Raw genomic sequence first — 19,577 nt, forward strand, 5'->3', positions numbered from 1 at the left:
AGTCGACTCCAAGACAGGATTCGATTCCTAGAGTCGAGTCTTTTTTTTAACCCTTTTAAATGAAGCAGTTACAAGCTACAGTAACTTATACTACTCTTTCTCGAGCACGAAGAAGACAGAAGGCGCTCGCTTTAAATGCGTACTCACACATTTTGCGATTTTGCTTTTGAATTATGCGACCACGAGGCACTCTTACGCAACTGGGGTGAACTTGCGCGCGCGTTCATCACAGAAGAGCATTCGCGGCAACGCGCGCGTTGTCCTGACAACAAGGATTCACAAACAAACGCAGTTTCTTAACGGTCGTTTAGCAATCTTTTGTCCGTTTTGTCTCCTTATTTCGGTCGCGAAATGAAGATAAAATACGTGTTTGTTGATATATTAACTGTAAATGCCATTCACATATGAACACTAACGTACCACAGTTAAAATAAAAAGTCACGGTCAAAGGACAAAAGAGAGGGCTACGTTTTTTGGAGAAGCTGGACCATTTTGACCTTATCATCTTCAGCGGTATAATTCAGCGGTAAGTGCATATTCATATACTGTCCTCACAACTTTATAATTTAGGATGTGTAGAGAAACTTAACGTAACCTTAACAGTTGGTTCTGCAAGTACAACAACAAAAAAAGAGAATATGTTCAGAATATTTGACCAAGCCAGTGATACCAGTCAAACGCGCGCCAAAAGATATCCGAGCTCATTCACTTGCTTAAAACACTGCAAATGTTGTAATTGATGCAACTGTATTAGTGATGTATTAATTTGTATTAATCCAGAATTCTCTTTTAACACATTAACTAAAATTTAATTGAATAGGGTTTTATAAACCTGATCTAAATGACTATTGTGCTTGGTTTTAAATTGAAATGTCCTAAATGTAAATAATGGAATAGATACAATAATAGATATTAAGGTAAGCAGAAGCTACTTGTTTATTTTATGTATTTCATTTCAAAAGTACTTAATAACAGTTCTGTAGATCTGTCATTATTTTAAAGGCTTGTCCATCCTTTCCAGAAACATTGGTTTATATTTTGTTTAACTTATCTTTTTATTGAGATACACTAGCATTTAAAAGTTTTAGATGGTAAGATTATTTAAACAATATTGAAAGACGTGTGGCTGCATGTACTTTCTTTAAAATACACTAAAACCAATTTTTAAAATTGATTTATAATACGTTTCACAATGTAAAGTTAATTTCTAATTTATTGTAAAACTTCATTTATCCCTGTGATACAAAACTTTAATTCAATCTTCATTATTGCATGTTAACTTAATCTTACTTTTTATGAAGATTATAGCATACAAGATTAATATGTGTAAGATGTTAATGAACATAGATATGATATCATTTTTAGTTTTGTCTGACTCTCTTTCTTTCTTTCTCTCTCTCTCTCTCTCTCTCTCTACTTGTATTAATGAAGTTTTAAGATTAGATATTATAGACTAATATTGGTGTTAAAAAAATCTGTCACAGTGGTTGATTGTTTCTCTTTGCTTTTTGTACAGAAATCAATGATGTGCAGGGGTTTAAAAAGTACAGCTTGGGAAATATAAAGATGATGGTTAATTTAAAGAAGAAGCCTGACACATTGGAGACTTAACCATCTTCAAAGGACAATGCTACAATTCAAGGAAGTCGACAGTTGTCTCAATTATACAGTTTTGCCTTTTTTTTGTACCATAGTCTAAGTTTGTATTTTGATTGCCTAGAAGGTATTTCTTATTAAAGAAAAAAAAAATATATATATATATATATATATATATATATATATTAAAGCAAAATCTTTTACTAGCCACTAGTTGTACCTTCTTAGTCTACAGATTCCTTATAGGTACTTTGTTTTATAGCAGTTAACAGTCTGTGACTGCAGGGTGATTCAAAAAGAATAACACAACTTTGAAAATCTGTATTTAATCAAAGAAACATGATGACAACAGCTCTCCTAGCGACCTAATGAGTAACCAAATGAAACTTCAGAGCTTCCTTAAATCGACGACAGAAAGAGCTTAGCTCCCCTTTTCTTCTTTGCAGAGTTTTCGATTTTCAAATTTGTGGGATTCCTTTTGAATCACCCTGTATACAGTTTTTTCTGTTTTTAACATCTGATGTTTCCTGATAGGTAATCGTTTACATCACTTTGGGAGAGGGAGTGAAAACGGGCAGTCAATCAGTGTCTGAAAAGAGAAAATACACCCAATACAGAGGCTATTCCAGAGGCTTCCAGTGCACAAAGTTAATGTCTTAACAGGTAACTTTTATAGCGTTTGCTATCTCTAATGCGTAGAGATGGCAAATGTACATGCATCCTTTACTCAAGTAGAAGTACAGATACTCTGGTAAAAGTTGAACTACGGACTAGACTTTTCTACTCAAGTAAAAGTAAATAAGTACAGCCTGAAATATGTACTTAAGTAAAAAGTATTCATTACTAATATCTGTTTTAGTTTCATGGTGGTAACTACACCTCACAAAATGCATACATTTATACAAAATTACTTACATTTCAAATTTTTTTTTTGTAAAAAAAGTTGTTGCCAATTTTTAGCTGCAAAGTAGCCAAGCAACATCATCCTACAGGGCTTGACATTACAACTGTTTTGGTCGCATATGCGCCCAAAGTTTTATCTTTGCGACCTCAAAATGTATTTGGCAGCATTTATGCGAGTGCATAAAATTGTTGTTTTCACAGAAAAATGTTCACCACATGCGCGGAATTAGGAGGCATTCACGCAAGCATCTTTACACCTAAAAACACCAAACGCAGCACTAAAGAATAGTTTATAACAGTTAACACGTCAACTTGCTGCACTAAGCAAAGCCCGTCTTCAAGCTTTTTTTATTTGCCAATTGCGCTAGAACAGAATGCGAATGGATTGGTTAATATCAGCTGTCAATCACTAAGTTCCAATGACAGGGAGCTACAGCTGCAAAAATGCAAAGGTCTGGATAAGAGAGAATGAAAACAACACTGATAGATTTAGTTTTAGAAACCATCTACAGTTACAAATCATGGCACATCTGATTAGTCATTATGTGGAGAATGTCAATCCAGCATTTACACTTTTCGAAGAGTGGATAAAAGACATCTAGTGGTCAAAGTCCGCTATGAAAATGATTATAGCATTCACTGTAAAACTGGTGGGATGGAGTTTTTAAGTAACAGTGTTTGCCACTTAATCTACACATTTTAAGCACGAGATGTTCTAACGTGAAGTTTACTTGTTCTCCCTGTATTCGTGTGGGTTTCCTTCGGGTGCTCCGTTTTCCCCCACAGTCCAAAGATATGCAGTATAGGTGAATTGGGCAGGCTAAATTGTCCGTAGTGTATACGTGTGATTGGGTGTGTATGAATGTTTTCCAGAGATGGGTTGCAGCTGGAAGGGCATCTGCTGCGTAAAACAGATGCTGGATAAGTTGGCGACTCCGAATTAAAAAAGGGACTAAGCCGGAAAAAAATGAATGAATGTTCAACCGTTATTTAATCCTTTATTTAATCATCACAATGCTGTTAATCGTGCGACTGATACCGCAGTCACCATCGCTAAAGAGCATGCATTCACTGAGATGAAACTAATATTGCAGTTCATGAAAAGACCGTTATATATTAGGGTGACGTATGCAAATAATAAGTTATATGTCAATAGCATCTGTGCAGTATCAGACACCACCCATAAGAACAGCACAGTTATTATAGTTAATTCAGTTCATCTCATTCACGTCAAGCAGTGCATGCAGGGCCAGTGAGCGCATGCAGATTTTTGTTTATTTGTTAGTTGTGATTAGAGTGGTAATATATATTGGAATCTGTTAACATAAAACGTTTAGTAACGGTGCTCATATTTGTCGGTGGGTGCGACTAAATTTTGTCTGGTGCATCCAAATTTTTGAAGTTAGGAGCACCGGTGCTACCAAGAAAAAAAGGTTAATTTCGAGCCCTGTGTATCATCAGCTGAACACAAAACACTATAGCTGTTAAGAACAGCAGCTGTCATACTTGTTTGTATACTCTTGAATATAATTCTGTAGGCCTATATATTTATAACTAATAAATGTCTTAAATTTAAAACCTAATTTTTTTTCATAACATATTTCAGTTTTTGTCTTTTGATAAAATAAAAAAACTAAATGTATTTGACTACATATTTTTTGCATTATACTAAAGCTACGTCTGCTCCACAAAGCACATTAAAGCGAAAGTAACGAGCCTGATTTAAAAATGTAAGGAGTAGATTTGTATTCAAATGTAAGAAGTAAAAGAAAAATATTTCAGAAAACGTTAACAGTGGAGTATAATACTGACACTAGACATATCTACTTAAGTAAAGTAACAAAGTTTGTACTTCATTACTACCTATTTCTGCTAATGTGAAAAAATGTGATCTAAATACTATGAATTCATTTTGCATTCACGTGTATGCATTTGAGCATTTGGTAGTTTCTTTTATTAAAAATAAGTTTTGTATTTTTTTCTTACAGATTACAAGATCAAGTCATTAACATGAACCAAAAGGACAAACTCGTCAAAAGCAAAACTCACTTTCCTTTGGCTTTTCTTTCCCTTTTCATCACGGGTCATCACAGCAGAATGAACTAGCAATTACTGTGGTACATGCTTTTTTCACCAGATGCTCTCATATGCAGAATTGACCAGAGCACCCGAAGGAAACCCACGCAAACATGGGGTGAACATGCAAACTCCACACCTGGCACACCTGAGACTCGAACCAGTGACCTTCTTGCTTTGAGGCAACAGTGATGACCACGGAGCTACCATGTGGCCCCTTTTGTATTCACATTATATTAGTGACAGTTTTCCCCTCAAGATATTTCAGTAAATAATTGTTGTGATTTTGTATAATTGACAATAAATTGTTTGTATTTATATTTAAGTTTAAGAATAACTTTTGTTCACACTAATGCACAAATTTTATGGTGTGAAGTACACAAGAGAAAAGCCACAAGAGATTTTTACATGGGAACGCATGTTTCAATGCTCACCATCAAAATTCTAAATACAAACATTTTCCCATGTGATCACTTGTGAATGCACATGTAGTTCACATGTGAATTCACACAAAAACGTTAAAATTCACAGGTTTTCCCATGTGATCACATGTGGTTAACATGAAAATTCACACGAAATCGTTCCAAATACACACGTTTTCCCATGTGATCACATGTGAATTCACACAAAAGCGTTCCAAATACACACGTTTTCCCGTGTGATCACATGTGGTTCACATGAAAATTCACACAAAATCGTTCCAAATACACACGTTTTCCCATGTGATCACATGTGAATTCACACAAAAGCGTTCCAAATACACACGTTTTCCCATGTGATCACATGTGAATTCACACAAAAGCGTTCCAAATACACACGTTTTCCCATGTGATCACATGTGAATTCACACAAAAGCGTTCCAAATACACACGTTTTCCCATGTGATCACATGTGAATTCACACGAAAGCGTTCCAAATACACACGTTTTCCCATGTGATCACATGTGAATTCACACGAAAGCGTTCCAAATACACACGTTTTCCCATGTGATCACATGTGGTTCACATGAAAAGTCACACGAAATCGTTCCAAATACACACGTTTTCCCATGTGATCACATGTGGTTCACATGAAAATTCACACGATATCGTTCCAAATACACACGTTTTCCCATGTGATCACATGTAAATTCACACGAAAGCGTTCCAAATACACACGTTTTCCCATGTGATCACATGTGAATTCACACAAACGCGTTCCAAATACACACGTTTTCCCATGTGATCACATGTGAATTCACACGAAAGCGTTCCAAATACACACGTTTTCCCATGTGATCACATGTGAATTCACACGAAAGCGTTCCAAATACACACGTTTTCCCATGTGATCACATGTGAATTCACACAAAAGCGTTCCAAATACACACGTTTTCCCATGTGATCACATGTGAATTCACACAAAAGCGTTCCAAATACACACGTTTTCCCATGTGATCACATGTGAATTCACACAAAAGCGTTCCAAATACACACGTTTTCCCATGTGATCACATGTGAATTCACACGAAAGCGTTCCAAATACACACGTTTTCCCATGTAATCACATGTGGTTCACATGAAAAGTCACACGAAATCGTTCCAAATACACACGTTTTCCCATGTGATCACATGTGGTTCACATGAAAATTCACACGATATCGTTCCAAATACACACGTTTTCCCATGTGATCACATGTGAATTCACAAGAAAGCGTTCCAAATACACACGTTTTCCCATGTGATCACATGTAAATTCACACGAAAGCGTTCCAAATACACACGTTTTCCCATGTGATCACATGTGAATTCACACAAACGCGTTCCAAATACACACGTTTTCCCATGTGATTCACATGAAAATTCACACGAAATCGTTCCAAATACACACGTTTTCCCATGTGATCACATGTGGTTCACATGAATATTCACACGAAGTCGTTCCAAATACACACGTTTTCCCATGTGATCACATGTGAATTCACACAAAAGCGTTCCAAATACACACGTTTTACCGTGTGATCACATGTGAATTCACACGAAAGCGTTCCAAATACACACGTTTTCCCATGTGATCACATGTGGTTCACATGAATATTCACACGAAGTCGTTCCAAATACACACGTTTTCCCATGTGATCACATGTGAATTCACACAAAAGCGTTCCAAATACACACGTTTTCCCATGTGATCACATGTGAATTCACACGAAAGCGTTCCAAATACACACGTTTTCCCATGTGATCACATGTGGTTCACATGAATATTCACACGAAGTCGTTCCAAATACACACGTTTTCCCATGTGATCACATGTGAATTCACACAAAAGCGTTCCAAATACACACGTTTTCCCATGTGATCACATGTGAATTCACACGAAAGCGTTCCAAATACACACGTTTTCCCATGTGATCACATGTGGTTCACATGAATATTCACACGAAGTCGTTCCAAATACACACGTTTTCCCATGTGATCACATGTGAATTCACACAAAAGCGTTCCAAATACACACATTTTCCCATGTGATCACATGTGATCCCATGTGCATTTCACATGTGGTTTGTGTGTTTCACATGTAAAATTTCACATGTGCAATTTCACATGCACATGTGATCACATGTGAATTTCACATGTGAAACTCATGTGAAATTTCTGTAAGGGAATTTAACAGACATTTATTTATTTATTCATTCATTCATTCATTAATTCATTCATTCATTCATTCATTTATTTATTTATTTTCTTTCTATATCTTCTTTTACTTATTTACTGATTGATTGATTGATTGATTGATTGATTGATTGATTGATTGATTGATTGATTGATTGATTGATTGATTGATTGATTGATTGATTGATTGATTTGCAGCAGGAACAGTGGAGAAATTTCATGATATCAGTTTCAGTGCCCAAAAATCAAAGTGATATGCTAATAAACACGCTACATTATTTAAATTACAAAATATTAATTAATAAATGTGCACAATTAATTTAAACTAAACTTTTTTTAAAGTAATTATTTTAAGTAAACAGCATGTAACAGGAACAACTTAAATTTGATGTTTTTTATTATTATTTATTTTTTAATTGCTGCATGATTAATATTAACTGCACAGCACAGATCCACTTCTACTTGAATACATAAGGATGGCAAGGCTTAATGTACATATCTGACAATTTAACATAATTTGTTTATTTATTTATTTGTTTATTTGCTTATTTGCTTATTTTATTTAGTTTATTATTATTATTATCATTACTATTATTATTACTTTTTAATAGATTTTATTTATTTATATGTTTGATTGTTTGATTGATGACAAGGTGTAACATACAGATCTGAGAATTTAACAGATTTATTTATTTATTTGTTTGTTTGGTTTTTATTTATTTATGTATTTATTTATTTTTATTTTCTTTCTTTATTTTATTTGGTCGGTCGGTCCGTCCGTCAGTTGGTTGGTTTCCAGCAAGGCTGCTGGTTTGTGTCTCGGCTGGGCCAGGAGGCATTTCTGTGTGGAGTTTGCATGTTCTCCATGTGTTTGCATTTGTTTCCCCCAAAGTCTAAACATGCAGTATAATTATGGGCGTTTCCCAGTACTGGAAACTGCAGGGCATCCGTTGTGTAAAACATATGTGGGAATAGTTGGTGATTCATTCCTCTGTGGCGACCACTGATAAATAAAGGACTAAGCCGAAGGAAAATGATTGAATGAATGAATGAGTGAATTATTATAAATACTTTTAACATCAACCCATGCATTCTGATCAGTTTGTACATTGTAAAAAATCCTGGTTGCCTTATTTTTTTTTTAAGCTGCATCAATTCAACCTCATGAGTCAATTGAACTTATTTTATATTAAACTGACTTTAAACAGCTTGTATAACTTAAAAATTTAAGTTAGAACATGATTAACTTAGTTTAATAAGTTACAATAAACTAAAATATATGCTGTCATTACTAATTGATCATACCATTTTTACAGTGTAGGGATTTAAATGCAAGCATTTATAAGCAGGCTCCTTAGATACTGTCAGTGCTTACTTCTATTTGTGTTTTCATCATTTATCTTTTACATCTGCAAGCATAATGCAATTTTAAAGTTGTTGTATTTTGATAAAAGGGTAACAGTGTAATTAACGATATCTTTAGAATTAAAAAAAAAAATTTTGTGCTAATACTACAAATACATTATGACTGAAAATAATCCAAGGACATCTGGCTGATACTACAGCATAGCAGGTGGCAGTATTTGTAGTGTTGACACCTGTCACAAAAGAGAAAAACTAAATAAATAAATGAAGGAAGCCAGTACAGTGTTGCTACTACTTCCACTAAAATTCATATCAGCGATGATGACAGATAAGGAAAGTAAGGAAAATGAATATCTATGAAAACGTATTTGAAAAAGTTCAACGTTTTCAAAAAGTGTAATTGTTTAAGCTAAATACAAAACACAATTCAATACACTTAGAGTAAACATCTGTCACTTGGACAGGTTTTCATAAGACTGACCTCTACTCAGTAGCTTGTAAGTTTTATTTCCCTAAAAAGGAAATTCTATCAGGGAATGATGGATCTGTAAGTTTTATTTTTTTCATGATTTAATATTCACAGCCAGTAATCCATATCATTTACTTTATTTACTCATCCAAAATTTGCTGTCGTGACCAACCAGAGCAGCAAATTCTACTTTAAAGGTCGCATGAAATTAAAATGAATTTGTTTAGAAGTAAGTATAAGTATTGCTAGTTTTTAAGATAATCTATAAGCTAATGCTTAACAGACCTGGGCATTTTACAACTCCGGGCCTGCTGGACTTCTTTGAAAGCCCACGAGTAGTATTTATTTAATTATTTTAATTTACATCTTTTACGCGCTCAGTTTCTTTATTTCAAATAGAGACACACGGGTTCAGCGCGCCAACTGGAAGGAATGCACATGTGACGCTCAGGTTTTTTCAGGCAAAAGCTAGACACATTTCAGAGTGCCACGAGCAGACCACGAGTAATGTGGCAGGAACCAACCAGGCAGCTTCAAACTTTGTATGGAATCACACAGTAATAAAGGTCGACTAATTACCTCAGATTAACAATTTAATAAATGCAGATACAGATCCTCTGTCAGTGATTCCATATCCACCTCACAACACAGGCTAGAAGTCTCTCACTGAACATAAAAAATAAATGAATGAATGAATGAATGGATGGATGGATGGATGGATGGATGGATGGATGGACGGATGATTAAATAAATAAATAAATAAATAAATAAGGAAAGGGTGCAAGACTGAGATTTGTGCAATTAATATTAAGAGAAAAGCCCCAATCAGATGTCAGATGTCTCTATTTTCCCATGTTTCTCCATAGTGTTCACATCAACCTGAGTTTGATTCCTGTCTCAAAGTCCTATGCCAATCCTTCCCCTCTCTCCTCTCCCTGCGCTTTCCTGTCTATACTCTCTACTGTCCTATTAATTATAAAAAGGTGAAAAAATGAGTACATGGAAAAAAAAAGGAAATTAGGATTAGTTTTTTTTTTCACTCAACTTTAGACATTCCAGTTCTGCAGACAAAAAAAATGTTCAGTTGGCACAACTTAAAAAGTTTTGTTGCAGAGTAGTTCAGAAAATTAATAATCATATGTTACCCCAAATAAATGTTTTTTTTTTTTTTTGTCTTACTGACAAATAATTTTAGGTCAGTGAAGCTGATGTTTTTAAAAGTTGAGTGACAAGAAAAGAAAAAGTGTAAGTAAATAAGGATTATGTTTTTTTTGTTCTTGTTGTGCTTACTTTCTTTTACAGTGCACACAGACATAGAGCAGCAGCGTTTTGACACAAAAACGGCTTCTTGAGCGTTTTCAAAAAGCTCCCTTCATAGGGCTCAAAAACTCTGTGGTAGTGTGGATGGTAGGCATAACCGTAGCAAAACATATGTGTTTTAAAACTAAAATGTATTAGTGTAAACGGGGTCTAAAACCACCCCCGAGTCTAATGTGGCTTCTTGGGAAAATGAATTGATTTATAAGCGAGTGCTCACCAAAAAAGTGACAAAAATCACATTTAGAAGATGATGTAAACACGCAATGCCTATAGTTTGTCACTTCCACCTAAATGGATCAACAATTCACATCACCTCATCATTCAGTTTCTCATTAAATCACAAGCAATCAAATGCTCTCTTGTATCTGACATGCACCGCCCCACTTCACATTTGATGCTCTTGAGCTGGCAGAGTGATGATAATGATGAAATATTGACAGTTTGTAAAAAAGGGGAGGAGCTACACGATTTCACACTGTCTCTTTATGTTTCGGTTAAAATTATGTCAAACATTAACATATCAAACCACATCACGGGACCTTTAATGACTGAAATTTGAGATTCTGTCAATGTTTTGTTCATTAAGCATATCGTAGAACCATAAAATTATGGGTCATACTTTCAGAACTCATTTTTAATATTACATAAAAAAGGAAAAAATTCTGTAGATATTACAATAATACTATGACTGTGAATTCCTTTGATGCACATATGATACTGCTGGTACAATCTGTAAAAGCCTCTAAAATGTTAAACATGCTTGAAAAGACAGGTACAGTACTGCACCACATGATATTAATAAAAAAGATCACGCTGTCAGACTCGCAGATACTGTAAATCACTAAATTCCGAATATCCTCACACCCCCTCACCACTGTACCATGGATCAATCTCAGAGTTTAAGCCTGCCAGATATCCAGAGTCTCTCCCAGGAGCCAGTGCAGCATCCCTCTGACCCAACCCTCATCCATATTTAAGTCAACCATGTGCTCCATTTAAGAGCTGATAAGAGTCGATGGACATCCTGCAAATAATTTCCCCCCACAAATAGTTATCTTTTCCAAGTCTGCTTTCCACATCTCGGATCCATCATTCCCTGATAGAATGGCATTGCAAGGTCAATGTGACTTTCAGGGGGATGCAGAGGAGGTGGGCGAATAGGAGCATGGGGATGCAGTGATGTGGCCTCTGGGTTTTAACCCCCATTTTCCCCACCATCTGCGAGGCTGTCAGAGAGGGTTATGACAGGGTTAGGATGGGGTTATGACCGGCCGGGAGCTCAGCAGGGAGATTTCCGCCCACACCGACGAGTTAGAGCTCTCTGACAGCCATACCGAAAAGAAATAGATCCCTACAGCCAGATGAGATGTCAAACTCTCTGTTGAACTTGGTTGCGATCAGCCAGAATACTAGAACCGAATCTCACTAAGCTCTTTTTTGTGAATGTGTTAGGACTTCCGATTAATTTTTCAGTATGGGATAAGGAATAACAAAAGGCAGTAGTCAAACTACATGTACTTCAAATATGTGTGGTTATGACAATAAATTAAAATAAAAAAAATAATAACAAGATGATAAGTAAATGCCAGTTTGGTATTACAATGGTACAAAGGTGTACATATGGCAAAAAAAAATCAATGCAAGTGATACAGGATCATCTCTAATCATTAAAGTTACAATAGCTGTGCCTTTTCTTATGTGAATATTGAGGTGAATTTACACAATATGCAAATTGCTTAGGACCCCCCAAACCAGCCCTAGGTCTCAAACACAATATAAAGGCAAGGTTAGAATGGTTTAATTGTTTATTTGGCTTCTAACAATTAAAATGGCCAAATAATGTTTCTTTCCTTTATGTTTCCTACTTGAAGTGGTTGTTTATAAGAGTGTCATGACACCTTTATAATCATGAAATGAAATTATTTTATGTGTGCATATGACAACTGTCTTTAAGTGTCATTAGTTCAGTAAATAGTACATTGTTTGAGATGTCTTTGTTATGACAACTTGACAAAACCAAATATATTAAAACCCGTAATTGTCTTTGTCATGACAACTTGACATTACCAAACATAACTTGCCATAAATCTGTCATAAACATGATTGCCATGCAGCCATTATAATTGTGTTTTTGCTACACATCGGTCACTGAACTAAAATACAAATACCATCATGCACCTCACACACACCAGTTCCTGATTCACCCTATACACACACATACCACTGGTAACTCATCATAAACTGATTAACTGGACTTTATATTTACCTCTCTCACACACACAATGCTGAGTCTTGTTTTTCTGTAGCATTATGAAGCGTTGTCCTAGTCTTATAAGATGTAAGCAACCCAGGCTCATTTGGAATATGTGCCTATTTTTGAGAATTGAGAAATATGTACCCTGGACTACATGTTCTTGCAGTTTTTGTTTTCACTAATCCACCAGAGGCTGTTATATACGTTGTTGACAATCTCAAATGCATTGCTGGGGCATATTTTCTCATGCTGTGTTCACAAAAAATGTGGCATGCGCAGATAATTTGCGATGTTCACACGTAAATAGACGTGTGAAAATTTTAAGTTTACTCACTTCATTTGCACCTTAAATCCGCTTCACAATAGTTGCGAATTCGCATCATGGGCATGGCTTCTGTCTACTGGATGACTCTAGCTTTGTTGCTAAATAACTAACATGGATTTTATTAAGAGAGTAGTTGTGTTCATGTGCTTTATGGAGGCTGAAAAACAGTGTTGGTTCATTTGTTGTGTCTGAGTGCTGAGTGCTGAGTGCACTAGATCCTTTCAGAGGTGCACCCAGTTCTGTGAGTTTATAAACTCCTTCAGAAAGTATTTCCCCCGAGACACCAACAACAGGCGCTACATCATAAGTACAACCCTACAAGAGAAAGCTCCTGATTGGTTAACGTGCCGCGAATATCCGTTGAAGTTCAGATTTTCCAATTCTAGCACAAAAAACGCACAAAATGTGCAAAATGCTCAACTCGCGCTGCTTAAAGGGTCACGAAACACCAAAACACATTTTTTGAGCTGTTGACAGTCGTATATGTGTCCCACACTGCTAAAAACACTATTAAGACACCTATATTTCACTAAAAAGTGTAAATTGGTTGTTTTTGCGTTATTTCAAGCAAATTCGTACTTCCGGTTTGAAACGAATTTTTGAAGCTGCGTCACGGTCATGACATAATAGCCTGTATTCCAGCGTGCAGACTGGGCGTCTGTGCCAGAGTGAGTCTTATTACGTCTTACAGTGTGATGCATTAATGCATGAGTAAGGCTTGGTTCAAACCAATCAGCGCGCTCTATTGTGCAACTTCATAAATATTCATTACTATCATCGTGTTTTCAGGACAGAGACGCCACGTTGTGTTGGCAAAACAAGTGTGAAGTGTTGCTTTTATAGTTTGCTGCAGTTAAGTTTTGTTTTCATTTTCTCTCTGTAAGAGCTCAGACTCACGTGTGGATTAACAGTGTACGCGACGTGCGACAACAATAACTTACGTGTCTAAGGAGGATTATTGTTTACCTGAGAGCTGTTCTCATCTGCAAACGTTGAGATCTGGATTCGTTTGTAGTATTCTCTTCATAAAGAAGCGGCTCTAGTTGCTGGTGATTGTCCTGTCTCTACAGATTTGGTAAGTGAGCGACCAGTGCTCTTTGTTTATTCAGTTTGTTCGTATCTAACAAACTATTGCACAGAGTGTAAACACGTTAGCACCACAAGCAAACTTTAACCTCGTGTAGGGTTTTTACCGCATTTAGTGACCGGAATAACACGCGCGGCTTTCTGACACTACCTGTCGTGTGCATCTAAGTTTCTGGGAAATGCGGAGGTTTTTTTTCTCTCATTCGCCGTGCGGTATAAAACATTGCATTAAAAATACACGCTTAGAGCAGCTCCTCGAATCAAATATCTCGTGTGTCGCGAGGGGCATGAATGAATTCCCTGAATGAAAGAGCCAAACTGCAGTTAAAGTCCACCATTTAATAATTTGGCAAATAATTCGACTACAGATGTCCATGTAGGTTAAACAGCATCACTTTCTCATGTGTGTGTGTGTGTGTGTGTGTGTGTGTGTGTGTGTGTGTGTGTGTGTGTGTGTGTGTGTGTGTGTATTTTGACTCTGAAACTCCCGCGTGCCCAAATAGACACTCCCACACCATCCCACTTTTCTTCCTCCAACACTCCCCCCTAAACAGAGCTGGACACGCCCACTTTTCTGACTTTTTCCAAAGTAGAGGTGTGAAAACACACTGCTGAAACGAGGGGGTTTCATGGCCCTTTAATTTGCGCGTATTGCATCATTCGCGTGTATTGCACCACAGGATGTCTATTCGCGTCTTCACAGTCTTTGACTTAACATGTTATTTACTCAAGCTTGACGCTTCTTCCGCATCTGGTGTGAAAACAGCATCATACTGTACATGCTGCTTCTCGTAAATCCACCAGAGGCTGCTGTATACATTTGCTGTCTATGTCAAAGTCTTTCTTACTATATATGTCATCTGGTCGCCTTGTCGTTGCATCTTGTCATCTTGATATCGACTGACCCACAAACCCTCTTGCCCAAACTAAACCTATAGTGTTTTCAAAAGCATACTAGAAAAGAAAATCCATTGCAGCCGTTCGCTTTGACCATGGTATTACACTACTCTTTTTTTTGTGTTTCATTTTACCTGGTTTCTGGACATGTCCTTTGACAGATTTGAATTCCAGTATTCTCTGTTCCACCACCCAAGTCTGGCAGCATTCGAAGCAAGCTACAAAGCACACTAGTCAAGCTGGAAAATGATCAGTCAGCACTTCTGCCCTATAGCATTTGTTTTACACACTAAATCCTGCCATTATGTACTTTGATGCACATATTTCTCAGTTCTCAAAAACGTATCCCTGGGCACATTTTCCCAATGAGCCTGTGTTGGAAATAGGTCATTTACTATTTATTTCTGACATGGGCTCCCTTACAACGATTTGTTAGGGCCCCTAGAACTCTAAGATCAGGTCTGCATAGTGCATTGACTGAGTTAGCCAGAAGGGAGCAGTAGCTCTGGCCGTTAGAGATCTCACATCTCACACACACCAAAAGCACATGCACTGGTGGTGTAAGGCACATCCCTGCCAAAAATCACGGCTGTGCTGGAGCCAGACACATTTTTAACACCGTACATGCAGACCCACACACACACAGCCCCTCATACACGACTGGGAGCCAGAGAGAAAGAGGCTATTTAGACTGACAAGCACACATGTGTGTACAGTACACGGTTGTCCTTTTATTTAAACAGCAGGACATGAGTATGATAGCGAGCTGTCAGGGTTTTTCTTCATGACGGGTTACTACTGGCAAGTTACGCCAGGTGGCACAGCTTCCTTCTGGCACCTTTGCCAGTTCATGCCGGGCACACATAATGACAGTTTAATCGGCTGACCACATTTGTTGCTCTTTCTGCTGGGTAAACTGCAGTCACGAAAGCCGCAGTCAAATGGATCCGTCCTGAAGTGACAGTAAAAAGCAATCTTGTTGACTTACTGAAAGTATAGATGAATGCTTTATGAGAATCATACAGTGTGCAGGAAAATGGGTCATGTGAGGAGATACAGTTGTTGGACACACACATTTGTACAGCTATTTGTGAGGGGATTAGTCATTCACTTCCATTGCTCACTTTCTAGCAATATTATAAATATTATATCCACTAAGCCTAAAATTCTCTCTCTCTCACTCTCAAAAAAAAAGTTTTAGCAGTTTTACATTTTTAAACATCATTTAGTAATTTTGTGTGGGGTCATACACAGTAACATTTGTTTAGTGGTTTATGGGATCTCTCTATAAACTGTACAAACATCAAACATTATCTTATCTCAAACTTTATTCATCTCTTTTCTCCAACTCTAAACTCAACTCTCTCTCTCAAAAAAAAAATTAAAAAAAATAAAATACAATAAATAAATAAATTATATGTTGAATGATACACTCACTGGCCACTTTATTAGGTACAGCAGCAGAAGACCACACCGGGTGCCACTCCTCTCAGCTAAGAACAGTAAACTGAGGCTACATTCACACAGACTTTAACTAAAATTGGACAGTAGAAGATTGGAAAAACAATGCCTGGTCTAATGAGTCTCGATTTCTACTGCTGCATTAGAATGGTAGGGTCAGAAATTGGTGTCAACAACATGAAAGCATGGATCCATCCTGTTTTGTATCAATGATTCAGGCTGGTCGTGATGTAAAGGTGTGGGTTATTTTTTTCTTGGCCAACTTTGGGCCCATTAGAAACAGTCAACACCACAGCCTACCTGAGTATTGTTGCTGACCATGTGCATCCCTTTATGACCACAGTGTACCCATCTTCTTATGGCTACTTCCAGCAGGATAACGGGCCATGTCATAAATTGCAAATCGTCTGGTTTCTTGAACATGACGATGAGTTTACTGTACTCAATGGGCCTCAACTGTCACCATATCGCAATTCAATAGAATAAATATTTCCTGTACCTTGTTGAATCTCATGAAGGATTAGGACAGTTCTGAAGGCAAAAGGGGGTCCAACCTGCTACTAGTGATGTGTACCTAATAAGGTGGCTGGTGAGTGTACTATTATTTTTTGCACCATAATTTTAAGTTATATGCTAATATATTGTATTATATAAACACAAATATGTTTTATATAGCATCCTATAGCAAATATTTATTTAAAAGAAAGAGTGGTGTTCTCATTTATTTTGGGCACTGTATTTACATATTTTTCAGTATGTTCTTCCAATCTTTTGATTTACGGGGATATACATAAAATATAAAATATGAAATTTACATAAAATCTATCCATGACACACATTTGGGTCTGCAAAAACCATATTATTCTGCTCACATAAACAAACAGACAATCAAACACGTATATTCATGCACACACATTTGCCTATTTCTATGTGAGTGAATCAAAAAAAAAAAAAAAAGCTTTCAAGTACATGTCCAGATCATTTGTAACCAAAATGAAAAAGATGAAGGTAATAAATTGTGTTATGCTCAGAGATAATGAAGTCTATTTTAGCACTGCCGGGATAAGTGAGTGCTTTTATATAGTGAGATTATTTTCAGAAAATGTAGTACATTTTTACCCAGTTATCATTATTGTCCAAAGTGTGAAAATATAAATGATGCAAATCATAACTTTTATTCCACTACAAATGATAATTATACATCACAGTAGTTTTTCTACTCTGAATTTAACATGCATCAATGTAATACGGTACTTTTTTACAGTAATACAATCTGAAAGTTCTGTATATCAGAAAAACAAACTACAATTAAAATTTTACAAGAGTATTATTTTAATTGTGAATTAAACATGAACTTATAGTTAAATGATTTTCTTATTCCTGCAGAGGTCCTGCTAAGTACATTTATGACTAATAATGATCAATCAATCAATCGATCAACAAAATGACAAACCAACTAACTCCAAACTTCTATAATATGTAACCTTTACTGATCTTTACTGATATTTATTAGAAAAGCAACATTACATAAAATAAAAAAAATTCTTAGCCAATATCTGCTAATGAGTTAGAATTTTGAAGGGAAAATATAGTATATACCATACTTACAGATATACATTCTTAAAAAAAATAGTTTTAAGTATTTTTTTTTTAAATAATGTATATCTGTAAGTGTGGTAACACATTTTTGGTCAGTTCATCAGGAAAAAAAATGGAATTTAAGGATGTTTAGATATTTCTACTGGAAAACAAAACCAAAAATACTGAGGAAGAAAGATTAGAAGTGCAATAGATGATATACTGTAGACAGAGTATTTAGGGGCAACTAAAAACTTTTTTTGGTAAATAAATTTTGGAAAATGTGCTTAATTTTCATGATAATGGTTCAAAGAAATCATGAATAAAATGTGTAATGGTGCGTTTACACCAGACGGAGATGAAGCATCAAGCATGAATGATTTACATGTAAAGTAATAGAATGAATGAATATCCTGCATGAATAAACATCCTGCGACACAATTCACACGAATAAGGCAACCAATCAGGAGCTTGCTCTTGTTAAGGTGTGATTATGAAGTAGTGTCTGTTATTGGTGGCCTGAGGGGAAATCCTCTTGCCGACACCGAACAACAGCTCACCAAACTGCGCTCGGCTCAGGCTGAAGCACTGCTGAAAGCCTCCATCATCCAAGAACAATTTATGGAGAAGCTGATGAACTCACAGAGCTGGGTGCGCCTTAGAAAGGATCTAGTAAACTCAGACATGGTGCTGAACGAGTTTAGTCTGTTTTTCAGCCTTCCTAAAGCACATAAAGCACAGCTACTATCTCAATAAAATCCATGTTAGTCATTTAGCAACGAAACTAGAGTCACCGAGCAGACAGAAGCCCTGCCCATGACGTAAATCCATGTCTATTCTGAAGAGAATTTGACCCGCGTATGAAGCGAGTAACTCAAAATGTTCAAGCGTCTATTTATGTGTGAATAGCGCTTTTTTTTCACTCATATGAATGATGTGAACAAAGCATAATGATATGATTAAATCAAGTAATAGTCCTAAAAGTTAAAGCCCTAAAATACACCTAAACTGTGTAGAGATTTTCTGTACTTTTATTATCGTTTAGTATAGAGTTTAGTGTCATCCCAAATGGAACCCTATTTTTTTTCCTAAATGGAATTCAAACAATTTCCCAGGCAATGTTTAAATAAATGACCAAACTACCAAACACTACTTGTCATGAGTACAACCGCATTCACCATCAGGAGGCGTCATAATCACTTATGTGTAACAATTTTGCTTTTGTAATCCAAAAAAAAATGAAGTAATACAGAAGAGCTCCCAATAGCTCCTACCCTTCTGCTATGTGAGCAAAGCTGCGAGCATTGAGCGCATGAAGCATTCAACATCACACACTTGTTTTTATCAGTTGAATAAGTGCATCATCCTGCACTTCATTATATTTACTTTATATATTTTATATTTATACCTCACAGCAAGAAAGTCACTGGATCCATTCCCGGCTGGGCCAATTGGCATTTCTGTGTGGAGATGGCATGTTCTCCTCATGTTTATGGGGGTTTCCTCTGGGTGCTCCAGTTTTCCAGACAATCCAAAGACATGAAGTATGGACAAATTTGGATGACCTGAATTGTCTGTAGTGTATGAGTGTG

The 19,577-nt window shown here is 36.3% G+C and overlaps 1 long non-coding RNA gene across 1 annotated transcript; it reads left to right on the forward strand.

The window, feature by feature from the left end:
* The first annotated feature begins 259 nt into the window (after positions 1 to 259).
* On the forward strand, positions 260 to 8,393 carry LOC103909239 (uncharacterized). Its single transcript, XR_015516931.1, has 6 exons — positions 260 to 526; positions 1,517 to 2,259; positions 4,488 to 5,378; positions 5,537 to 6,036; positions 6,663 to 7,214; positions 8,332 to 8,393. It is a non-coding gene; the product is annotated as an uncharacterized LOC103909239 (long non-coding RNA).
* Positions 8,394 to 19,577: the final 11,184 nt, after the last annotated feature.

Source organism: Danio rerio, chromosome 19 (genome assembly GCF_052040795.2).
Source record: "Danio rerio strain M-AB ecotype USA chromosome 19, GRCz13ab, whole genome shotgun sequence".
Lineage (NCBI taxonomy): Eukaryota > Metazoa > Chordata > Actinopteri > Cypriniformes > Danionidae > Danio > Danio rerio.